This window comes from Chiloscyllium punctatum, chromosome 52 (genome assembly GCF_047496795.1).
Source record: "Chiloscyllium punctatum isolate Juve2018m chromosome 52, sChiPun1.3, whole genome shotgun sequence".
NCBI classification, from domain to species: domain Eukaryota; kingdom Metazoa; phylum Chordata; class Chondrichthyes; order Orectolobiformes; family Hemiscylliidae; genus Chiloscyllium; species Chiloscyllium punctatum.
In genome coordinates, this window is record NC_092790.1 from 15,634,424 (window position 1) to 15,659,585 (window position 25,162).

The window sequence follows — 25,162 nt, forward strand, 5'->3', positions numbered from 1 at the left end:
TTTGCACGGGCCTCCTGACCTTTCTGCCTTCGTAAGAATGTTCGACTATTCCATCTCTTTGTATGTTACTTTGGGCAAGGAGTTAATATTTGTGGATATGGGGTCAGCAGGATTAAATTCCACAGTTAACATTCGATCAGACGTGATGTTATCGAATGGGGGAGCACAGGGGAAGGGCCGAGTGGCCGCCAGTTTCCCCGCCCCCCGATCAGATTGTGAGAGAGCCGGAGGGAGGAGTTATTAACATGAGCCGGGAATGGGGTCCATTGGAGCTTCATAAAGGGACAATGTCCGAGCTTGAAACCTTCTCTGCCCTTTCCCCCACAGCCCCAGTTCCTTTGGTCAAACTGGGAGAAAAGGGAATTGGGGAAATGACCAATTGATGTTTGTTTCTGGGAAGCATCGGGAAAACAGCGCATGCGCAATGCCCCCAAGCTGATTGCCCATGAGCAGAGGAGCGCATGCGTGAGGCCCTCCCCCAGCGCTGCCATTGAGGAGCATTTACTCAGTGAGTCCAAGAGGTTTGTTTGAAACAGACCGCAATGGAGAGATCAGCGCCCAGGGAAGGGAGGGAACAGCAGGCTCCTTCCAGCAGCACATCGGGATGGGAGCCTGGGACACAGAGGGGGCTCCGAGACCGGGATTGATTCGGGGTGAGTTCAGGGAGAACCGGGGGCTGTTTGTAAGAGGCCGAGCGGAGCAGGAACTGGTCCCGGAACTTGGAGTGAGCGGGCTGGGGGAAGAGAGAGGCCTTTCTCGGGCTGTGTGTGGGCCTGCTGAGGGAGGCAGAGCGGGAAGAAGCTGCTGTGGGACATTCTTGTGGTTTATAATCCCCTAAACACTGATGGGAATTCATTGTTTGGCTTCTGTTTCACACATTTTTTGTTGCGAATAGACATTGAAATAAAGGACAGTAGAAACAAATGTAATAATCCTGTGAAGGGTAAATAGAGCAGGCACCGGGAAACGTCTCCAAGTATGTGAAATCGTGCCCAGTGTTCGTCTTTCAACAGGTGGTGTATTGGGAGTTGGATATTGAACTGTGTAATCATTACATTTGTGGAGATGTCCGTATATTGTTAGTTTATTTATATCAAAGTAAAATATTTTTGAATGTCGCAAATAGAAAAATACTCGAAGGCGCTCAGGGCTCGAGTGGAACCAGGATCTACACTAATCACCTAATCTTGTTCAAAACAAAGAATTATAATGATCATGACCTGAATATTGCATTGATCATTTGATGTCTTCCTACTCAGCTGCTAGTGATTTACAGGAGCTCTCTCTTTTTGTCTTTCTCCAGGCAAATATTTGTTGGATCAATCCAAGTGTGACCAACTGCTTCTCACAATCAGCAGGTATGTTACCACTGTCAGAGAGGAGAATGTCCTTTCTACTGTCTGAGTGGATTGAGTCAGATACACATTGAGCTCCATTTCCAGAAGTATACATGCAATCCAAGAGTTAAACACAACTGATGATATATAAATCTATATTATTTCACCCAGTTCTCAATGCATACCACCTCAGTGACGGTAAAGTCCATTATTTAAAGCCAATTATCATTCATAAGAATAGAAGCAGGTTAGACTGTATGCTTGTAATAAATATACATTTGAGCTGCATTAAATCCATATGTAGAATAGGCATTTTTAAAGTTATAATCAATAATCAATCATGCTGTTACATTTGTTATAACAAGTATATATGAAGTTGATATTGAGTGCAGATATAGAAGCAAAATTGGACATTGAGTAGCTGAGTAGGACAAATGTATTCTTTTGATAAATAGTTGTCCTGTACAAAGACAATAATCAAACAATGTAAATTCCAAATGAACCTCTTGGTCAAGCCTGATCTATAGAGGATGCTTAAAGGCCATTCACACACGTGCATACACATCTGTCTCTGTCTCTCAGCCTGGTGTTGATGAAAATACACTATATCCACACTCCCATTCTGGTTGAGGGCCTGAGTAATGCAGAAGCATTGCCATACTTTTTAAATGTATGAAACACTGATTGATAAGACATTAAACCCACCTCATAAAGTATATCAGATCATGACATGCAGGACTGGAAACAAGGAGACAAATAGACAATGTTGGTGTGATATAGACCAGTACCACTCTTCAAAGTGATACAGATCGGCAGCACAACAGAAAACTCACTCTCACTCAGCCAGTTAATGGTAAAAGGGAGAAAAATGCAATTTAGGCCCACAAGTACTTCCAGATGTGGACAGTCACCAATTGACTGACCAAATTATTAATTGTTTCAGAGGATGTTAGTGTTAGATATTACATTATTGCAGTGTCCAGCAGCAACTAACAAACATTAGTACACACACAAAATATAAAAATTAAACTGAGATTGAATACAGTAAAATTCAAATTCTTGGCAAAGATAAGTATTGAACCAACATTAATCCCTTAATCTCACAGGTTTACCAAACATTGAACTGGTTTATCCTACACCTTGACTGAAAATACACATCTGAACGTAGAAAGAGAATGGCATACATATACTCGACTCATCACTGTACACAGAGCAAAACTGGCATGATAGGTATTCAAAGGCTGATAACTGCATAACTAATCTCAAATTGGCATTTACACCAAGACACTGGCAGTGAGTGGATGAAGTTCAAAACAGTTATTTGAAACTAGTATGGAGAACAGATAAAGAGTAGAATGTCCCAGCACAGACACAACAGGCTCAATGGCTGTACCAATTCTGTGATTGAATCATAAATCACAAAATGCATCAGAGATTCAGGCCCAATCGCAACCCTAAAAAACTGCTATCACAGATTGAATCACAGTTACAGAGAATTTTTTTTTTCCCCAGTTCAGTCATGGGATGGGGGCATCAGTGGCTAGGCCAGCATTTATTGCACATCCCTAACTGCCCATGCAGTACTTAGGAGTCAAATACATTGATGTGTGTGCAGTCACATGCAGGCCAGACAAGGGAAGGATGGCAGTTTCCTTCATTCAAGGATGTTACTGAACCAGATGAGTTTTTCTGGCAATCAACAATAGATTCATGGACATCATTAGACTCTTAGACAATTGAGCAACTTTGGTATATAAGAGTTGAAAGTGACTGGAACTCATTGAGAACTTCACTCTCACAGTCACACAACAGAAACTGGCATATATAGATCAATTCCTAAATTCACACATGGACACAGCAGAAATTGACATGTATATATCAAGTCCTAAACTCTCGTATGGACACAACCGAAACTGACAGGCATCGATTGATATCTGCTCTCACATATTCACATTGTAGCAACTAAGAGGGAGAGAACAATAATCACGTGTACACACCCATATGACAGGTACAGGCTGATAACTAGACTAACACATTTGCATAGCAAAACCTGACAGGTACAGTATGATAAATGAATTTGCACATTTATAAACAAGAAGCTGAGATACAAATTAATAACTGCACTCTCAGATGCACAGAGCAGAATCTGACAGGGACAGGTTGGTTAATAACTCACACATGCAGGTGGCAGTAAATTTCAGAGAAAGATTGCTAACTACACTCTCATATTCATAAAACAGAAACTGACAGGAATAGATTGATTATGCTCCCAATTTCACATCACCTTTATTGACATGGACACTTTGGTAACAACACTCACATATTCACAAAGAAGAAACTGACAGATAGAGATTGATAACAAAACAAAAATTGGTGGAAAATTCACAGGTGTGGCAGGTCTAGTGACTGGTCCTCAGAAATGATAGTGGCAAGGAAAATGCACACAATGTGATCTCTATGTTGGAGAAACTGAATGCAGAGTGAGTGTGCATTTTGCAGAACGCCTACATTCTATCCACACAAAAAGACCCTGAGCTTCAAGTTGCCTGTCATTTCAACACACCACCCTGTTCCCTGGCCAGCATCTCTGTCTCAGGCTTGCTGTAGTGCTCTAGTGAAGATCAGTGCACTCTTGAAGAACAACACAGCTTGGGAACTCGACAGCCTTCTGGACTCAGTATTGTGTTCTACAACTTTAAGCCTTGAGCTCTCATTTCATTACCCAGAACCCCACATATCCGGCCTTGTTAACATATAGTCTGCTGTTATACACCACCAATTGTTAGTCACTAACAGGCCTTATTAATAGGCTATCCACCCACTTAGTCTGACAGTTATCCACTCCTTTGTCTGTCCGACTGTTCTTCTCTCTCTTTGAACTATATCTCAATCTGTCTTTTACTCGTCACCCTTCCACCCACCCTTTCTTCTGTATAAAAACTAATATTTTCCTAGCTACGACCAGAAAAATACACAAGTTTGAATACACCACCCAACAAACTCAAGAACAGCTTCTCTGCTGTTATCAGACTTTTGAATGGACTGCTCAAATTTTAAGGTAAAAGTGGGTACTGCAGATGCTGGAGATTAGAGTGGTGCTGGGGAAGCACAGCAGGACAGGCAGCATCTGAGGAGCAGGAAAGTTGACGTTTCAGGCATTCATGATGAAAGGCTTTTGCCCGAAACGTTGTTTTTCCTGCTCCTCAGATGCTGCCTGACCTGCTGTGCTTTCCCAGCACCATTCTAATCTCGCTCAAATTTTAACATTAATCTCTCTTCTCTTTGCAGCTTTAATACTGTATTGCGGATTCTGTTCTATTACCCTGATGCATTTTGTATGATATTATCTGCCTGTAAAGCACACAAAACAATCCTTTGTACTTCAGTGCACGTGAGAATAATAAATTAGATCAAATCAAAGGGATAACTACACTCAGAGAGCAGAATCTGAAAGGTACCAGTTGGTAAATACAGTCACACAAACTGACAGGAAAAGATTAATAAATACACACAAACACTGACATTCCAGAGCCTGACAGGGAAAGATTGATAATAAAACTCTCACATTCACAAAGCAGAAACTGATAGTGACAGGTGAAAACTCAGCTCACACATTCACATAGTAGAACCTGAAGGATTGACAATTACATAAACATATTCACCAAGCAGAAACTGACAGCTGCAGATTGATAACTATATTTATGTATTCACGCAGCAGAGTCTGAAAGATACAGATTGACAGTTACACTCACTTTGACAAAGAAGAAATTGACAGGTAGAGACTGATAACTGTATTCCCACATTCACATCACTGAAACTGACAGCTACAGTTTGATTAATACACCCACATTCACAGAGCAGAATGTGATCAATAACTGTATTCACATATTGACAGGGAAGAAGCTAACAGGATCAGATCAGTATCTACTCACTCATATTGACATAGTAGCAACAGATTGACAATGACACTCTGGGGTCAAATAGCAAAACCTGACAGATACTGTTTGATAATTGCACACTCATATTGATATAGAATAAACTAACAATATCTACATTCTGACAGAATAAACTGATGGATACAAATTGATGACTGCATTTAATATTTGTACAGCAGAAACTGACAGGTAGAGACTAATATCAAAACTCTCATTCTCATAGCTGAGACTGACAGGTTCAGGTTGATAACTACACTCTCAGATACAAAGCAGAAACTGTTCGGGACAGATTGGAAAGTAACACACATTTTCTCTGGGCAGAAACTAACAGGTATATATTGAGGGTGACATGATGGTTCAGTGGTTAGCACTGCTGCCTCACAGCACCAGGATCCCAGGTTCGATTTCAGCCTTGGGCGACTGTCTGTGTGTAGTTTCCAAATTCTCCCTGTGTCTGCGTGGGTTTCCTCCAGGTGCTCCAGTTTCCTTCCACAGTCCAAAGATGTGCAGGTCAGGTGAATTGGCCACGCTGAATTGCCCATAGTATTAGGTGCATTAGTCAGAGGAAAATGGGTCTGGATGTGTTACTCTTCAGAGAGTTGGTGTGGACTGGTTGGGCTGAAGGGCCTGTAGGAATCTAATTGGAAAAAAAAATTGAAATAACTAAACTCGCATATCTACATCCGAGAAACACATAGGGATTGATTCTATTTATTTAAAATGTATGAAATGTATTTATTAACCAGTCCCTGGTAGTTTCCTCCATTGAATACATGAGTTCAGTTACCAACCTGCACCTGTCGCTTTATGCTATGTGAATGTATGAGTGTAGTTATCAGTCTGTCCTATTTGTCTCTGTGGTGAGAAAATGTAAATATATTTACCAGATTGAGAACTGCATTCATTTGTATATTTGTACAGACTATGTGGATTAATAATTACACTCTGATATTTACAAAGCAGCATTTAACAGGTACATCTTGATAATTGTCCTCACACATTCACTGAACAGGAACTAACAGCTATGGATAGATAAGGAAACTTTCATATCCAGACACTTACTGGCATCAGATTATCCCATTTGTAGAGGTATTGTTCGTATCCGTTTCTCAGTAAAATGGTAAAGTTTCTTTGATACAATCACTAAAGAACAGCTCAGGCCAAGAAGAGAATCAGCCCTGTGGTTCTGTTGGAATTGCGTCTTGAAGGAAAAACAGCCTAATAATTATTAAATTGACTTAATGTTGATTTACAGATGATGTCTCTTCTGTCTTCCTCCAGACAATTACTTGAAGGACCAAGACAGTGTGATATGTGCTCAGTATGAAGCTAAGTGTGATCAGTTCCTTCTAACAAACAGCAGGTATGTTACTGCAGTCAGACTGAAGAACATCCTTTCCATAGTTACAGAGCAGATTGAATTAGACATACATTAACTCAATTTCCAGCGAGAAATTTTCAAATCAAGAGTCAACTACCTTGAAAGAATTACAATTTTTTTTTTCTCTCTCTCCATTCTTTATGTAAATCACCTCATTTGCCAATAATTGTTATAATTCACAGCCATAGAGTTATAAAGATGCAGAGCACAGAAACAGACCATTTGGTCTGACCTATCCATGCCAACCAGATATCCAAAACTAATCTCGTCCCATTTGGCAGCACTAGTGCCGTTTGCCAGCACTTGGCCCATATCCCTGTAAACTGTTCCTACTCATGTACGCATCCCGATGCCTTTTAAATGTTGGAATTGTTCCAGCCTCCACCACTTCCTCTAGCAGGTCATTCCATACACACACCACCACCCGCATAAACATGTTTCCCCTGAGGCTTTTTCAAAATCTTGCCCCTCTCACCCAAAACCTATGCCCTCTAGTTCTGGACTCCCCCACCCCAGGGAAAATACCTTGTCTATTTAGCCTCTCCATGACCCTCCTGATTTTATACTCTCCAAAATGTCACCCCCTCAGCCTCCAACACTCCAGGGAAAACAGGCCCAGCTTCTTCACCCTGTCCCTTTCGCACAAACACTCCAATCCTGGCAACAATCTTGTAAATCTTTTCTGAATGTTTCAAGTTTCACAGCATCCTTCTGATAGGAAGGAGATCAGAATTGCACACAATATTTCAAAAGCAGCTGAAGCAATTACCTGTACAGTTGCAACATGATGTCTGAACCCTTATGCTCTATGCTCGGACCAATAAAAACAGCATACTAAGTGCCTTCTTCATTATCCTATCGACCGGCAACTCCACTTTCAAGGAACTATGAAGCTGCACTCCATCATCTCCTTGTTCAGCAATACTCACCAGGACCTTACCATTAAGTGTAAAACTCCTGCCTTAATTTGCCTTTCCAAAATGAAGCACCTCAGATTTATCTGAATTAAATTCCATCTGCCACTGCTCAGCCCAGTGGCCCATCTGATCAGTATCCTGTTGTACTCTGAGGGAACCTTCTTTGCTGTCCACTACATTGCCACTTTTGGTGTCATCTGCAAACCTTTTATGTTCACATTCAAATCATTTATATAAATGATGAAAAGCAGTGAACCCAGCACCGATCCTTGTGGCACACCACTGATCACAGGTCTCCAGTCTGAAAGGTAACCCTCCACAACCACCCTCTGTCTTCCACTTTCAAGTAAATTCTGTGTCCAAATTGCTAGTTCTCCCCAATTTTCATATGGTCTAACCTTGCTAGCCAGTCTACAATGAGGAAACTTGTTAAACATCTTACTGAAGTCCATATAGATCACGTCCACCGCTCTACCCTCATCAATCATAGAGTCAAAGAGATGTACAGCACGGAAACAGACCCTTTGGTCCAACTTGTCCACACAGACCAATTAAACCAACCAATCTAGTTCCACCAGCCAACACCCGGCCCATATCCCTCTAAACCCTTCCTATTCATATCCGCATTCAGATGCTTTTTCAAAGTTGCAATTGTATTAGCCTCCACCACTTCCTCTGGCAGCTCAATCCATTCATGTACCACCCTCTGCATGAAAACCTTGCCACTTAGGTCTCTTTTATATCTTTTCCATCTCACAGTAAACATATACCCTCTAGTTCTGGACTCCTCCAATCCAGGGAACATACCTTGTCTATTTATCCTATCCATGCCCCTCATGATTTTACAAACCTCTATAAGTTCACCCCTCAACCTCCGATGCTGCAGGGAAAACAGCCCCAATCTATTCAATCTTTCCTTCTAGCTCAAATCCTCCAACCCTGGTAACATCCTTTTCAATCTTTTCTGAATCCTTTCAAGTTTCACAACATCCTTCTGATAGGAAGGAGACCAGAATTGTACGCAATATTCCAAAAGTGGCTTAACCAATGTACAGTACGGCCTCAACATGTACTCAATATTCTGACCAAGAAAGGAAAGCATATCAAACGTCGTCTTCGCTATCCTATCTACCTGCAACTCTATTTTGAAGGAACTATGCACCTGCACTCCATGGTCTCTTTGTTCAGCAACACTCCCAAGGACCTTACCATTAAGTGTTTAAGTCTTGGTAAGGTTTGCTTTCCCAAAATGCAGCTCCTCACATTCATCTGAATTAAACGCAATCTGCCACTCCTCAGCTCATTGGCCCATCAAGATCCCATTGTAATCTGAGGTAACCTCCTTCGTTGTCCACTACACTTCCAATTTTGGTGTCATCTGCAAACGTACTTACTATACCACCTATGCTCACATCCAAATCATTTATGTAAATGACAAAAAGTAGTGGATATAGCACTGATCCTTGTTGTACTCCACTGGTCACAGGCTTCCATTCGTAATAGCAACCCTGCACTACCATGTCTTGTCTTCTATTTTGAGCCAGTTCTGTTTCCAAATGGCAAGTTCTCCCTGTATTCCATGAGATCTAACTTTGCTAACCAGTCTCCCATGGGGAAATCCTCTTTGTTACTTCTTCAAAAAACTCTACCAAGTTTGTGTATCATGGTTTCCCATGCACAAAACCATGTCCACTCTCCCAAATCAGTGCTTGACTGTTGAAATACGTGTAAGTTCTGTCCCTCAAGATTCCCTCCAATATCTTGCCCAACACCAATGGCAGACTTACCAGTCTTTCGTTCCCTGACTTTTCCTTATCACCTTTCTTAAATAGTAGCACCACGTTAGCCAACCTCTAGTCTTCCGGCACCTCACCTGTGACTATTGATGTTAAAAATATCTCAGCAAGGGACACAACAAAAACTTTCATAACTTGCCGAAGAGTACTACGGTACACCTGATCAGGTCCTGGGGAATTATTCACCTTTATGCATTTCAAGACGTCCAGTAATACTAGTTCTGTAATATGGACATCTTTCAAGATGTCACCAACTATTTCCCGACATGGTATGTCTTCCGTGTCCTTCTCCACAGTAAACACTGATGCAAACTACTCACTTAGTACCTTCCCCCATAGAGTCATAGAGATGTACAGCTTGGAAACAGACCCTTTGGTCCAACCAGTCCATGCCGACCAGATATCCCAAGCCAATCTAGTCCCACCTGCCAGCACCCGGCCCATATCCCTCCAAACCCTTCCTATTCATGTACACATCCAAATGCCTCTTAAATGTTGCAATTGTACCAGCCTCTATGACATCCTCTGGCAGCTCATTCCATACATGTACCACCCTCTGCGTGAAACAATTGCCTCTTAGGTCACTTTTATATCTTTCCCCTCTCACCCGAAACCTATGCCCTCTAGTTCTGGACTCCCCAACCCCAGGGAAGACTTTGTCTATTTATCCTATCCATGCCCCTCATAATTTTGTAAATCTCTATAAGGTTACTCCTCAGCCTCCGACGCTCCAGGGAAAACAGCCCCAGCCTGTTCAGCCTCTCCCTGTAGCTCAGATCCTCCAACCCTGGCAACATCCTTTTCTGAACCCTTTCAAGTTTCACAACATCTTTCCAATAGGAAGGAGACCAGAATTGCACGGAATATTCCAACAGTGGCCTAACCAATGTCCTGTATAGCCACAACATGACCTCCCAACCCCTGTACTCAATACTCTGACAATAAAGGAAAGCATACAAAATGCCTTCTTCACTATCCTATCTACCTGTGACTCCACTTTCAAGGAGCTATGAACCTGCACTCTAAGGTCTCTTTGTTCACCAACACTCCCTAGGACCCTACCATGAAGTGTATAAGTCTAAGATTTGCTTTCCCAAAATGCAGCACCTCGCATTGATCTGAATTAAACTCCATCTGCCATCTCTCAGCCCATTGGCCCATCTGGTTCAGATCCTGTTGTAATCTGAGGTAACCCACTTCGCTGTCCACTACACCTCCAATTTTGGTGTCATCTGCAAACTTACTAACTGTACCTCTTATGCTCGCATCCAAACCATTTATGTAAATGACAAATAGTAGAGGGCCCAGCACTGATCCTTGTGGCACTTCACTGGTCACAGGCCTCCAGTCTGAAAAACAACCCTCCACCACTACCCTCTGTCTTCTACCTTTGAGCCGGTTCTGTATCAATGGCTAGTTCTCCCTGTATTCCATGAGATCTAACCTTGCTAATCAGTCTCCCATGGGGAACCTTGTCGAATGCCTTACTGAAGTCCATATAGATCACATCTACTGCTCTGCCCTCATCAAACTACTTTGTTACTACTTCAAAAAACTCAATCAAGTTTGTGAGACATGATTTCCCATGCACAAAGCCATGTTGACTATCCCGAATCAGTCCTTGCCTTTCTAAATACATGTACATCCTGTCCCTCAGGAATCCCTCCAACAACTTGCCCACCACCGCGGTCAGGCTCACTGGTCTATAGTTCCCTGGCTTGTCTTTACCGCCCATCTTGCCAACCTCCAGTCTTCCGGCACCTCACCTGTAACTGCTGATGATACAAATATCTAAGCAAGAGGTCCAGCAATCCCTTCTCTAGCTTCCCACAGAGTTCTTGGGTACACCTGATCAGGTCCTGGGGAGTTATCTACCTTTAACCGTTTCAAGACATCCAGCACTTCCTCCTCTGTAATCTGGACATTTTGCAAGATGTCACCATCTATTTCCCGACAGTCTATATCTTCTATATCCTTTTCCACAGTAAATACTGATGTAAAATATTCAATGAGTATCTCCCCCATATTTTGTGGATCCACAGAAAGGCCACCTTGCTGATCTTTGAGGGATCCTCTTCTCTCCCTAGTTACCCTTTTGTCCTTAATATATTTGTAAATACCCTTTGGATTCTCATTAATTCTATTTGCCAAAGCTATCTCATGTTCCAGTTTAGCCCTCCTGATTTCCCTTTTAAGTATACTCCTATTTTCTTTATACTCTTGTAAGGATTCACTCGATCTATCCTGTCTATACCTGACATATGCTTCCTCCTTTTTCTTAACCAAACCCTCAATTTCTTTAGTCATCCAGCATTCCCTATACTTACCAGCCTTCCCTTTCATCCTGACAGGAATATACTTTCTCTGGATTCTTGTTATCTCATTTCTGAAGGCTTCCCATTTTCCAGCTGTCCCTTTACCTGCGAACATCTGCCTTCAATCAGCTTTCAAAAGTTCTTGCCTAATACCGTTAAAATTGGCCTTTCTGCAGTTTAGAACTGCAACTTTTTGATCCAGTCTATCCTTTTCCATCACTATTTTAAAACTAATAGAATTATGGTCGCTGGCCCCAAAGTGCTCCTCCACTGACACCTCAGTCACCTGCCCTGCCTTATTTCCCAAGAGTAGGTCAAATTTTGCAACTTCTAGTAGGTACATCCACATACTGAATCAGAAAATTGTCTTGTACACACTTAACAATTCCTCTCCATCTAAACCTTTAACACTATGGCAGTCCCAGTCGATGTTTGGAAAGTTAAAATTCCCTACCATAACTACCCTATTATTCTGAGATCTCCTTGCAAGTTAGTTTCTCAATTTCCCTCTGACTATGGGGGGTCTATAATAGAATTCCAGTAAGGTGATCATCCTTTTCTTATTTCTCAGTTCCACCCAAATAACCTCCCTGGATGTATTTCTGGGAATATCTTCTCTCAACACCGCTGTAATGCTACCCCTTATCAAAAATGCCACTCTCCCTCATCTCTTGCCTCCCTTTCTATCTTTCCTGTAGTATTCTTATCCTTGGACATTTAGCAGCCAGTCCTGCCCATCCCTGAGCTATGTTTCCATTATTGCTATGATAGCCCAGACCCATGTTCCTAACCATACCCTGAGTTCACCTGCCTTCCCTGTTAGGCCCCTTGCATTGAAATAAATGCTCACTATCTCCCTGGGTCCCCCCCACCTTACAAGTTTAAATCCTCCCAAGCAGTTTCAGCAAATTTCCTTGCCAATATATTAGTCCCCTTCCAATTTAAATGCAATCCGTCCTTCTTGTACAGGTCACTTCTACCCCAAAAGAGATTCCAATGATCCAAAAATGTGAGTCCTTCTCCCACACACCAGCTACTCAGCCATGCATTCATCTGCTCTATCCTCCTATTCCTGCCCTCACTAGCTCATAGCACTGGGAGTAATCCAGATATGACTACCCTTGAGGACCTCTTTTTTTTTAAATTTCTGCCTAACTCTCTGTAATCTCTCTTCTGCGTCTCCACACAATATTTGAGAGGCTCTAATCTCTCCCTAGTTACCATTTTGTCCTTAATGTATTCATAAAGTTCCTTGGGAATCTCCTTAAAACTATTTGCCAAAATTATCTCATGTCCCCCTTTTGCCCTCCTGATTTCCCTCTTCAATATACTCCTACTGCCTTTTCCTCTTCTAAGGATTCACTCAATCTCTACTGTCTATACCTGACATATGTTTCCTTCTTTCTCTTAATCAAAACCTCAATTTCTCCATCATCCAGCATTCCCTCCACTTCCAGACTTGCCGGTCACCCTATCAGGTACAGACTGTCTCTGGACTCTTGTTATCTCATTTTAGAAGGTCTCCCATTTTCCAGCTGACCCATTACCTACGAACATCTGCTGCCAATCAGCTTTTCAAAGTTCTTGCCTAATATTGTCAAGCCCATTGATATTTTACGCCATTTTTCAAGGCGTTTAGACTGAATTGTTATCTGAAATAGATGCCTGGGAAAGGCGTTAAATCTACATTTAATATGACATTTTTAAAGTTAAAATCAAGATGGAAAAGAAAATCAGACCGTAACATCATTTCAAAAACCATATACAACATCGATGTTAAATACAGAGACAGAAGGAAACCAGACAAAGTCACCAATTTACAGGATGAAACAGTGTTATTATGTTTATTAGTGATTAGGCAGGATAGAGTTAAACCTTGAATGAATTTTTGTCACATACAGAGACATAGCAATTAAATAATGTGAATTCCAAGCACCCATTGTGTGCCAAAGCCTGACAAATAAAACTGAAGATGCTAGAGGCTGGAAACAAATGTAGAAATTGCTGGAAAAATTCAGCGCGTCTGGCAGCATCTGTTGTTAGAAAGCAGAATTAATGCATTGGGGCCAGTGGCTGCTATTCAGAACTGAGTTTCTTTAGGAATTTCTAAATGTTCTTCCTGACAATAGAAAATAATTACTGCAGACACACACAAACAGACACACAGCAACTGACTAATTCAGCATCAATTTAAAATACACACCTCATAACTATTAGTCTTGCTCTGCAGTTATGGAGTTCCATATATACTGCAGGCAACAGGAAATGATCCAATCGGGATGAAGTATCACTCTCACATGGAGTCATTGTGGTCTGCAGCAGGCAGAAACATCCAGCTAATAATTCTACTCCCACTCAGACAGCATTCCATTTCCATCAATGTATCATGGTGGCAGAGGCGCTGCCTTTAGCACATCATTCTCCATTTCTCCAACTTGCAGGAACAGATTTTTTTATGACTCTATCTTCACCAAAAAGGCTTCTTGTGCCATGGTTTCAAATTAACTTGCATTTGCTACAAGTAGCCCTGCATTCCTATGAAGTCTGATATTAAATACAAGAAATAATCTCAATTCTCAAATAATCAATGCGATCACATAATTGTAATTTGAAACAGTGGAGTAGGTTTAGTGAGATAATAGAACATAAAACATGACAGCGCAGTATACTACTCCATAGGTTTATCCAATGACCATTTAAATGCCAGTAAACTTGGCGAGTCCACTACAGTTTCAGGCAGAACATACCTGCAACTACTACTCTCTGAATAAAGAAACTACTCTCACATTTGTCTTATATTTATCATCCCTCAATTTAAAGCAATGTCCCCTTGTGCCAGCCATCACCATCGGAGGAATAAGGCTCGCACTGTCCACACTATCTAACCCTCTGATTATTTTATATGTCTCTATGAAGCCACCTCTCCACCTTCTTCTCTCTAATGAACCCTCATGTCCCTCCGCCTTTCCTCATAAGACATTCGCTCGAGACCAGGCGACATCCCAGTAAATCACCTCTGAACCCTTTCCAAAGCTTCCACATCCTTCCCGTGATGTGGTGACGAGAAGTGGATGCAATTTTCCAAGTGTGACCAGAATTTTGTAGAGCTGCAGCATGACCTCATGGTTCCAAAGCTCAATCCCTCTACCAATAAATGCTAACCACCGTATGCCTTCTTAACAAACCTGTCAACCAGGGTGGCAACTTTCGGGGATCTACCACATGTACACAGATGTCTCAATGCTCATCTACATTGCCAAGAACCTTACCATTAGCTCAGTACTCTTTACTCCTATTGCTCCTTCCAAAGTGAATCATCTCACACTTTTCCACATTAAACTCCATTGCCCAGCTCTGCAGCTTATCTGTGTAACCTGCAAAATTCATCGGCACCATCCACAACTCCACTCTGCAAATTGACAAACCCCTCTTTCTGCGCCCTCACCCAGGTCAGCAGTGGACCCAAAACAGATCCTTGCGGTACACTGCTAGTAACTGAACTCCAGGATGAACATTTCCCATCAACTACCACCTTCTGTCTTCTTTCAGCTCACCAACTTCTGAGCCAAACTGCTAAATCATCCTCAATCCCATGCCTCTATATTCTGTGTAATAACCTACAGTTGGGTTATCTTACTGAAAACACCTAATCAAGCACTTTACTGAAATCCATATACATCACATCAACTGCTTTACCCTCTTCCATCTGTCACTTTCTCAAATAACTTAATAAGGTTTGTGAGGCATGACTTGCACTTCACAAAACCATATTGACTATTCCTAATCAATTTATTCCTACTGAGATGATTATAAATCCTGTGTCTTCTAGCCTTTTCCAACACTTTACCCACAACTGAAGTAAGGCTCACTGATCTATTCCCCTTCTTGAACAAAGGGACAACATTTGCTATCTTCAAGTCTTCTGGCACTATTCCTGTAGACAATGACAACATAAAGATCAAAACCAAAGGCTCTGCAATCTCCTCCCTGGCTTCCTCGAGAATGCTAGGATAAATCCCATCTGGCCCAGGGGATTATCTATTTTCACACTTCCCAGAATTGCTAACACCTCCTCCTTGTGAACCTATATCCCATATAGTCTAGTAGCCTATAACTCAGTATTCTCCTCAACAACATTATCTTTTTCCCCGTGTGAATACTGATGAAAAATATTAATTTCACACTTGTCTGACTGCACACACAATTTCCCACTCCTGCCTTTGATTGGCCCGGAAGGTAATCTAGTCATTCTTTTATTCCTGATATAGCGATAGAAAGCTTTAGGGTTTTTCTTGTTCCTATCTGCCAAAGACTTCTCTTGTCCCCTCCTGGCTCTCCTTAGTTTGCTGTTCAGGTCTTTCCCGGCTAGCTTGTAAGTGCTGCGCCTTCACGTCTCATTGTAACATAAGCCGCCTTCTTCCTTTTGACAGGAGATCAACTTCCTTAGTAAACAATGGCTCCCTCACTTGTCCACTTCCTCCCTGCCTGACAGGTACGTGTTAATCAAGGATATGCAGTAGCTGTTTCAATTGTGCCATCCCTTGTGGTTTCCTTTCCTATCCTATGCGTCATAAATCTTGCCTAATCGCACCATAATTGCCTTTCCCCCAGTAAATCTTGCCCTGTGGTATAAACCTATCCCTTTCCTTCGCTAAAGTAAACCTAACCGAATTGTGGTCACTCTCACCAAAGTGCACACTTACCTCCAAATCTAACACCTGGTCGGGTTCATTACCCAGTACTAAATCCATTGTTGCCTCACCCCTGGTTGGCCTGTCTACATAATGTGCCAGGAAACATCGGACAAAAACTGATATCTGAAGTACTCCTAGTATAGTATTTCCAGTCAATATTTTTAAAAGTTAAAGTCTCCCATAACAACAACCCTGTTACACTCGCTTCTATGCAGAATCATCTTTACAATCCTTTTCTCTACGTCTCTGGAACTATTCTGAGGCCTATAGAAAACTCCCAACAGAGTGATCTCTCCTTTCCTGTTTCTAACGTCAGCCCTTCTGCCTTTCTCCTCCCCTCCGTTGAGCTACACAAGTGTCCAAATGATGCTGAGCACCATCACAATAAAGCGCAGGTTAATTAACACCTCCCTTTTGACACCTACCTCATTAGATGAGTCCTCAAACATCCTTTCTGCTACAGTAATACTGTCCTTGACTAATAATGCTACACTTCCTCCTTTTTTACCATCTTCTCTGATCTTACAGAAACATCGAAATCCCGGAACCTACGACAACTATTCCTGGTTCCTGCTCGATCGAAGTCTCTGAAATGGCCACAACATCAAGGTCCCAGGTACCATACAGTGCTGCAAGTTCACACACTTATTCTGGATGCTCCTGGCGTTGAAGTAGACACACTTCAAACCACCTTCCTGCTTGCCAGTGCACACTTGCGACACTGAAACCATATTTCTAACCTAACTATGCTCAACCTCTGGACACGGGAACTACAATTTAGATTCCCATGCCCCTACTGAATTTGTTTAAACCCTCCTGAAGAGCATTAGCAAACATCCCCCTAGGATATTGGTATCACTTTGCTTCAGGTGTAGACCATCATTTTTGTAGAAGTCCCACCTACCCCAATTATCCAGGTATACAAAACTCTCCCTCCAACACCATCCCTTTAGTCACGTGTTCAATCCCTCTCTCTCCTGTCACTATCGTGTGGCATGCGCAACAAACCAGAGATAACAACTCTGTTTGTTCTAGCTCCAAGCTTCCACCCTAGCTCCCTGACTTTCTGCCTTAAATCCGCATTCCTTTTCCTACCTACATTGTTAGTGCCTATGTGGACCACAACTTGGGGCAGCTCTCCCTCCCCTTCAAGGATCCTGAAAACACAATGTGCGACATCATGAATCCTAGCATCGAGAAAGCAACACACCACCCATGAGTCTCTATCGTTCCCATAGAACTTTCTATACGTCCCTTTAACTATGGAAAACCCAATGACGAATGCACTCTTCCTCTCCCCCCATCCCTTCTGAGCAACAGGGACAGACTCTGTGCCAGAGACCTGTACCCTGTGGCTTACCGCTGGTATGTTTCCCCCACCCCCCACTAACCGTATCCAAAACGGTATACTTGTTATTAAGGGAAATGGCCACAGGGGATCCCCGCACTGTTTGCTGGTTCCCTTTCAGTCCCCTGACTGTAACCCATTGGCCTTTGTTCTTCTCTCTGTGTGACTATCTCTCGGTAACTCCTCACAAGATAACATAGATTCCTAAAGCTGCTCATTTATCTTTATACAAGAAGTGTTCAAACGTTTCATTCTTCAAAAAAATTTAGTTTTGGCTGTTTCAATTTCCTCCACTGCATGAGACAAAATCAAAGTCCTTCTGCCTTCCTCCTCCCCTCCATAGAGCAACACAAGTGTCCCTATGATGGTAAGCGCTGTCACAATAAGTGCAGGGTAATTAACACCTACCTTTTGATTAGATTAGATTCCCTACAGTGTGCCCCTTTCGGTCCAACTAGTCCACACCGACCCTCTGAAGAGTAACCACCCAGATCTATTTCCCTCTGACTAATGCACCTAATACTATGGGCAATCTAGCGTGGCCAGTTTACCTGGCCTTTGGACTGTACAAGGAAACTGGAGCACCCAGAGGAAACCCACGCAGACACAGGGAGAATGTGCAAACTCCACACAGACAGTCGCCTGAAGTTGGAATTGATCCTGGGACCCTGGTTCTGTGAGGCAGCAGTGCTAACCACTGAGCCACCGTGCCACCTCTTCAACTTTACTTCAACAGTCTTCAAATAATTATATCACTGAAAAATAAACAAATTCTGACCTTGATCAGGTGGGTCAGTGGGCCAAGAAGGGACAGATTCAGTTTCCTTTAGATACATGTGAGGTGTTAGATTTTGGTAAGACAAACCAGGGCAGGTCTTATAATGGTGGGGCTTTGGTGAGTGTTGCTGAACAAAGACCAAGGGGTGTAGCTGCATATTTCCTTGAATGAAGGGTCACAGGTAAACAGGGCAGTGAAGAAGGCATTTGGCATGCTTTCCTTCATTGGTCAGAACATTGAGTGTAGGAGTTGGGATGTCATCTGGTGGCTGTACAGGACATTAGTGATGCCACTTTTATGAGATTGTGTACAATGCTCATCACCCTTCTCCAGGAAGGATGTTAAACTTGAGATGGTGCAGAAAAGATTTACAAGCACGTTGTAGAGATATAGAGTCATACAGCATAGAAACACATCCTTCAGCCCACCATGTCCAACAAACAGCAAACTGCATTCATCCCATTTACCTACACTTGGCCCATAGCTGACTATGCCCTGGTTTCTTAAGGGCACATCCAGATGCTGCTAAAATGCTGTGAGACTATTCCACAACACACTCAGGCAGCATGATCCAAACTTTACCCACCCTCTGGATCAAAATATTTTTCTCAGATATCCTCTAAACTGCTTTCCCCACACCTTCAAATTCTCTGGTCTCAGACACATCTGCCATGGGGAGAAAGACTCTCACAATTTACTCTGTCTGCATCTTTCATTGTTTAGTATATCTCAGTCAGATCCTCCCTCAACCTCCTCTGCTCCAAGGATTCCAAACCCAGCTCATACATTCTCCCCTTTTGAGAAAGACTTTCCAACCCACTGCATCCTCTCCAGTCAATCCCATCCTTCTAATTGTGTAGCAATCACAACTGCACACAGTATTTGATCTGTTTTATAAAGTTGTAATAAGGCTTCCTTGCTCTTATGTTCGACAGCTCCGGTACGGAAGGGAAAGCATCCTGTATGCCTTCTTCAGTAGCCTGTCTGCCTGTGCTGACAACTTCTGGGATCTACACCAAGGTGCCTTTGTTTCTCAGTACTGCCTAGGGATCATTCCTTCAATGTGTAATTCTTTCCCTTATTAGATCTTCTAAAATGCATTACCTCACATTTGTCAGGTTTAAATTCCATCTGTCATTGCTCTGCCCAATGTCCTCATACTGTAGCCTGAGACCATCCCCCTCACTGTCAACAACGCCACCAACTTTCATGTCATAGAGCAAAGAACAATACAGCACAGGAACAGGCCCTTCGCACACCAAGGCTACACTGAAACATTTAATACTTCCACACAAAAAATTAATCTGCAGGCTTACTAATTATACATTCTACATTCACATCCAATTGTTAATATGTACATAACAAACAGCAAGGGTCCCAGCACTGAACCCTGTGGTATACCACTGGTCACAGGCTTCCAATCACAAACACAACCCTCAACGATTATAGTTCGAATCCTGTCTGCAAGCTCATTTCGGTCCAGTGTGCGTGAGACTCCCAGAGCTGTGTTTGGACCAGTCTTTTATATGGGACTTTGTCAAAGGCTGGAGGTGTGGCCTGTACCTGGCCAGAATAGAGTGGCTCATGTCTGTTAACACAAACTGACCTTTAAGAATTAAACAGCAGGATGTGAATCTACGCCAAGCAGCCTACTCACACAGTAAGGCCGAATGATACCATTGCTGGAAAAGCACAGCAGGTCAGGCAGCATCCAAGGAACAGGAGAATCGACGTTTCGGGCATTAGCCCTTCTTCGGGAATGCCCAAAACGTCGATTCTCCTGTTCCTTGGATGCTGCCTGACCTGCTGCGATTTTCCAGCAGCACATTTTCAGCTCTGATCTCCAGCATCTGCAGTCCTCATTTTCTCCTTGAATGATTCCATTGAACAAGCCACTGCGAGGACAGTAAAAATGACCCGGCCTGTTTCCATTTGAAACAGTTCTGACAAGCGGACCTAAGGTCTAATAAATGAGTAACTCCAGTCACATTAAGTGAACGGGTAATTGCCCCAAATGAACAGCCATGAGGTGATAGTTACAGCTCATTACTCCCCGAAAACAGCTAAAGTCATCTTATAGTACTCAGTTTCTTGAAATAAGTTAGAATATTAAGAATTAGGTTCTCGTAAAGAGACATAACATCATCGCAGTAGTTTTCAGCATAGAAGTTAGGTGCACAATACCAAAAGCATCAAGGGGAAAAGAAGTATGTAAACCTGGAAGTGAAAGTTAGTTAGCTTTAGGTAACTCCTCTTACACCCAGAACACAATAGATTGTTCACAGCCCATTAATCACAAAGTGCTAATAGTTAGGATAGCTTTATACTTTGTAACTAAGATTTTATAAACAGAAAATTACAAGTCTATGGCAAGTAAGTCAAAACAAACTGTCCTTTTGTTTTTTTCTTCATAAAGTCCCCATTGTGCTAATTATATCATTATAAAATGGAATACCATGAATAACAACATTCAAGCTGTCCTGAGAGAGAAGCTAGCCTGAGAGAAACCCAAGGGTGTACAGCAAATAACTTTGAAATGTGAATGAATAGGATGCATAGAAAAACTGCAAGGCGTAGAGATTACAGTGTCCTCTAAACTCAGAGGTTAGGGGATCCTGGAGCTGTCCATGGAAACGCCCATCATTGATGAGGTGCCTCATTGAGTACAGTATGCAAACTAAGAGGGAGGAACATCATAATCAAGTTGTATGTGTTGTTATCAGAAAATTTATAAATAATACTGCTTTTTATTGTAAATTCAGAGTGCATCATGAACTTCTCTTCTGAGGCCAGTCTCAGGGGAAGATCATTTGGCCCTCTCCCTGCACTGACCTGTTTCTGCTTGGATAAGCACCGACCACTTGCCTGAATGCTGCCTGCCTGCCTGCTGAGTCTTTCCTCCCCGGTCAGGGGTTATGCTTCGACAAAGGCCTTACAGCAGTCCATGTAAACCACGTCAACTGCACTACTCTCATCAGGACGTTCCATTGCCAGGACTGGAGGTTTTGAGTTAGGGGGAGAGGCTGAACAGGCTGTTGCTTTGTTCCCTGGACTGTCGGAGAATGAGATGTGACCTTTGTGCAGGTTGAGAAAATCGTGAGGGGCATGATAGGGTGAATAGCCCTGGTCTTTTTCCGAATGTGGGTGAGTGCAAAAATAGAGGGCACAGGTTTGAATTGTGGAAAAAAGACTTATAAAAGACCTATGGGGTTACTTTATCATTGCAGAGGGTGGTGCTTGTATGAAATGAGCTATCAGAGGAAGTGGAGGTGGTGGGTACAATTACAACCTTTTATAGGCACCTGGATATGTACAAGAATAGGAACAGTTTAGAGGGATATGCATCAAATGGTGGCAAGTGGGACTAGACATTATGCGGAGGTGCCAGTGTTGGTCTGGTGTGGACAAAGTTAAGAATCACTCAATGCCAGTTTCTCAGACAACAGGTTTATTTGGAAGCACTAGCTTTTCAGAGTGCTGCTCCTTCATTGCGCTGAAAGCTAGTGCTTCAACATAAACCTGTTGTACTATAACCTGATGTTGTGAGATCTCCAACTTAAATGGGACGAGGTCAGATTCTGATCTCTGGTCAGCAAAAACAGCTTGGACCAAAGGATCTGTTTCAGTGCTGTATAACTGTATGACTCTCTGAAGGCCAGACCTTGATATCATTACTCCCAGTTAGACACTGCACTATTGGAGTTGCAAAGGTCCATTGCTTTTACCTCTTTGTCTCAGAAAGGATCTGTGCTGTTCTTCTTCATAGTCAATGTGTTGTGGTTTCACTTACCAGTGAATCTTACAGACACAAACAGTCAAAGAAAATAAGGTCTTTCCCATTTACTTCAGGAAACATGAACTCTCTCATTTGATAATTGGCTGTCCACTTTACAGCAAACATTTAAACTGCTCAGTAACCCAACGCAGGAGGATTGAAGTAGGATCAAGTGAGTGTCAGCATCCTTCCTGCATCATAACAACTATTCCGTTCAAAAATGTTTTTTATACATAAAATCAGTGCATGAACACAACAGCCCGAGTAGTCAACATTAAATTTTAGTTGCCAAGATTTTCACTGGACAACATGGCTCGAATCTGTTGACTGTCTATCACATCTGAGTAGAGTTTTGAAGGACAATGAACCATATCCAAAGTCCCATTGAATAGCACAGACTGACAGGTAGAAAGTACTCTGAGTGCACAAATCGACAAGTGAATGGAAGAAACAAGATTAGTTCTATACTCACAGAAGAAGAAACAGTTGCAGACTGCACCAGTTATTCATGTAAGGAAGGAGTTGAAGGAAACTGATATAATTTCTGGACAAGACAAAGAGTGAGATGGTGCCAATACACAGTGGGTACATAATTACTTGCAGTGTACAGAAATACTGTCAGGTTACTAGGTCTATAGGCAAAAATAGAAAAGTCATGACCTCAAAGATGTCACAGTTGGGAGAATTAGCATTTCATTAAACAAGTTATCCAGGACAGTGTGAGAGTGAAGCATGTCAGTCCCAGTTTACAAGTGAACTTCCTATAGGTATCACCTTGGTCAAAAAGTAAATTCTACTTGTTTATTAGAAAATACTGAACCTATTGCATGTTCACAATGTATTCCACTTAAGTAGGGAAAGAAGGAAATAACAATTCTGACTAATTATACATCCAATTATCTCACCATGGCTTAAACTTGCTGTCTGACTCTCTGACTGTATGTAATTCATGTATCAATTCTGTTTGTCCAGACTGGAGGAATTAAATAGCAGCCAAGCATCAGCTTGAAACAAATATTGCAATTTAAGTTGTTTCCACAAAAAAAGTAGAACAAATCTCAGATGAAATAACTGAATAAATACTTTGTTTTCAAGTACTCCAAAGGGAAATCAAACATTGACATGAAAAGGTACACATTCAGACAGATATCCAGAGATTATTGGGCATAGAATGAAGAAACTATCATACTGGTCTTGTTATAAACATATGAACAATAAATTCAAAGTATACATTCAAACCAGAGACTGACCAATCCAGAAAATAACTTACAATCATAAGCAGTACCTTTGAATAAAAGTTGTGGAAATTATCCAACCTGCTTTAGAGGGCCAGAGACTGACAATGGTATGAAAAGTCTCACTTTCATTTACAGTACAGACTTTCTCCAGTACAGGTCGAGGTCATTTGGCCCACAGGTTTGCAACAACGTGCCAAAGCACATTCCACCCAGATATAGACCCCTACTCGCATAACCACATCTTTAACACAGTTAACCCACCTAGTCTGAACATTGCTGAATATTGCAGGGCAATTTACCATGGCTAATCCAGCTAACCTGCTTGTTTGGACTGTGGAAGGATACTGGAATACCCAGAGGAAACTGTTACGTGAGTATAACTACTTTTAAGCCAGTTGAACTACTGGACAGCACCAAGTGTTCTGAAAAAAGAGTAAACCTTTGGTCAAACAACTCAAGTAGCTGCTTCCCTGGAGACAAAAACAAAATTGAATTCAACCAATCAGTTTAAATTATATCCGAAAATACCTAATTCCAATCCAGTTTGAATTGAGTATATTGACAATCTTATAAGCCAATGACACAGTCCGATGCTCTGGAGGTACAAGACCGGAAAACAATGAACAGTTGGGAAGAGAATTGCCAAGCCACCAGCATGTAAAAACACTGCCTGAAAAATAGCTCTCTTAAAGGTACCTTTATTGATCTGTGACCTGTGAAGCACAATCCTCAAGAAGAACAAAAGACAGGAATACAGAAAGCTGCCTGGTTTTGAGGTATGAAGTTTTGTTTTGTAAATCTTAATCAGGAGTTAAATTGGAGTAGTATTATAGAAGATAGGTTCGAGGAAGGGGTTATAAATACTTGTTAGTTAATCACTCTCTGTTATACTTCTATAAATAAAGCTATTAATCTTTAACTAGTTCTTGGCCTATTGAATTTTCACAGATTAATGCATCGGATAAATCTTTTCTGTGTTGCTGAATTTAAATTCTTAAAGAGGTTTGTTGTAACAAAATCAATGCAGACATGGGAGCATATCTGTGTGCAGTTTGCACAATGAGCCACCATGCTACCCTGACATGGATGGCAATAGATAAAATCTTTTGCATGTTGAGCAATAGAGATTTGAAGTAAAAAGCGCTCCTGCAGTTTGTGGCAAGTGTCATGTTAAACAGAGACAAATATTGTGAGTACACTCATTTATTCAGAGAGCACACACTGAAAGATACAGATACTTTCAAATGCACTCATTCATTCATGTAGTTGAAACTCAGGTACAGATTGAAAACTATACATAAACATTCACATTGCAGAAACTGACAGGTATAGATCTAAAACAATGTTCTCATATTCATTTTTAAAACACTGACAGGTGCATTTTGATAGCACACTTACTCTCAGAGCTGAGTACACACAGGCAGATAGAAATGTCACAGAATTCTCCTTTTTCTTTATGTCTTCTGCTTTGAGACATTTAAACTGACAAAATCTTGAAATAAATGAATAACTGTAGTGTATACCCCGCAATTGCATGACAGAAATGGGAGGCAACATTTACCCTTAACTTTATCTCTAACTTATTGTGTGTGCTCACAGACCACATACTGATAGATTCAATTACAAGTCACCGTAACATAACAGGGAT

At 41.8% G+C, this 25,162-nt stretch overlaps 1 long non-coding RNA gene across 1 annotated transcript; it reads left to right on the plus strand.

Annotated features, from left to right (window-relative positions):
- The first annotated feature begins 1,325 nt into the window (after positions 1–1,325).
- Positions 1,326–19,640, plus strand: LOC140470781 (uncharacterized). Its single transcript, XR_011956692.1, has 3 exons — positions 1,326–1,358; positions 6,528–6,635; positions 16,904–19,640. It is a non-coding gene; the product is annotated as an uncharacterized lncRNA (long non-coding RNA).
- The last annotated feature ends 5,522 nt before the right edge of the window (positions 19,641–25,162 follow it).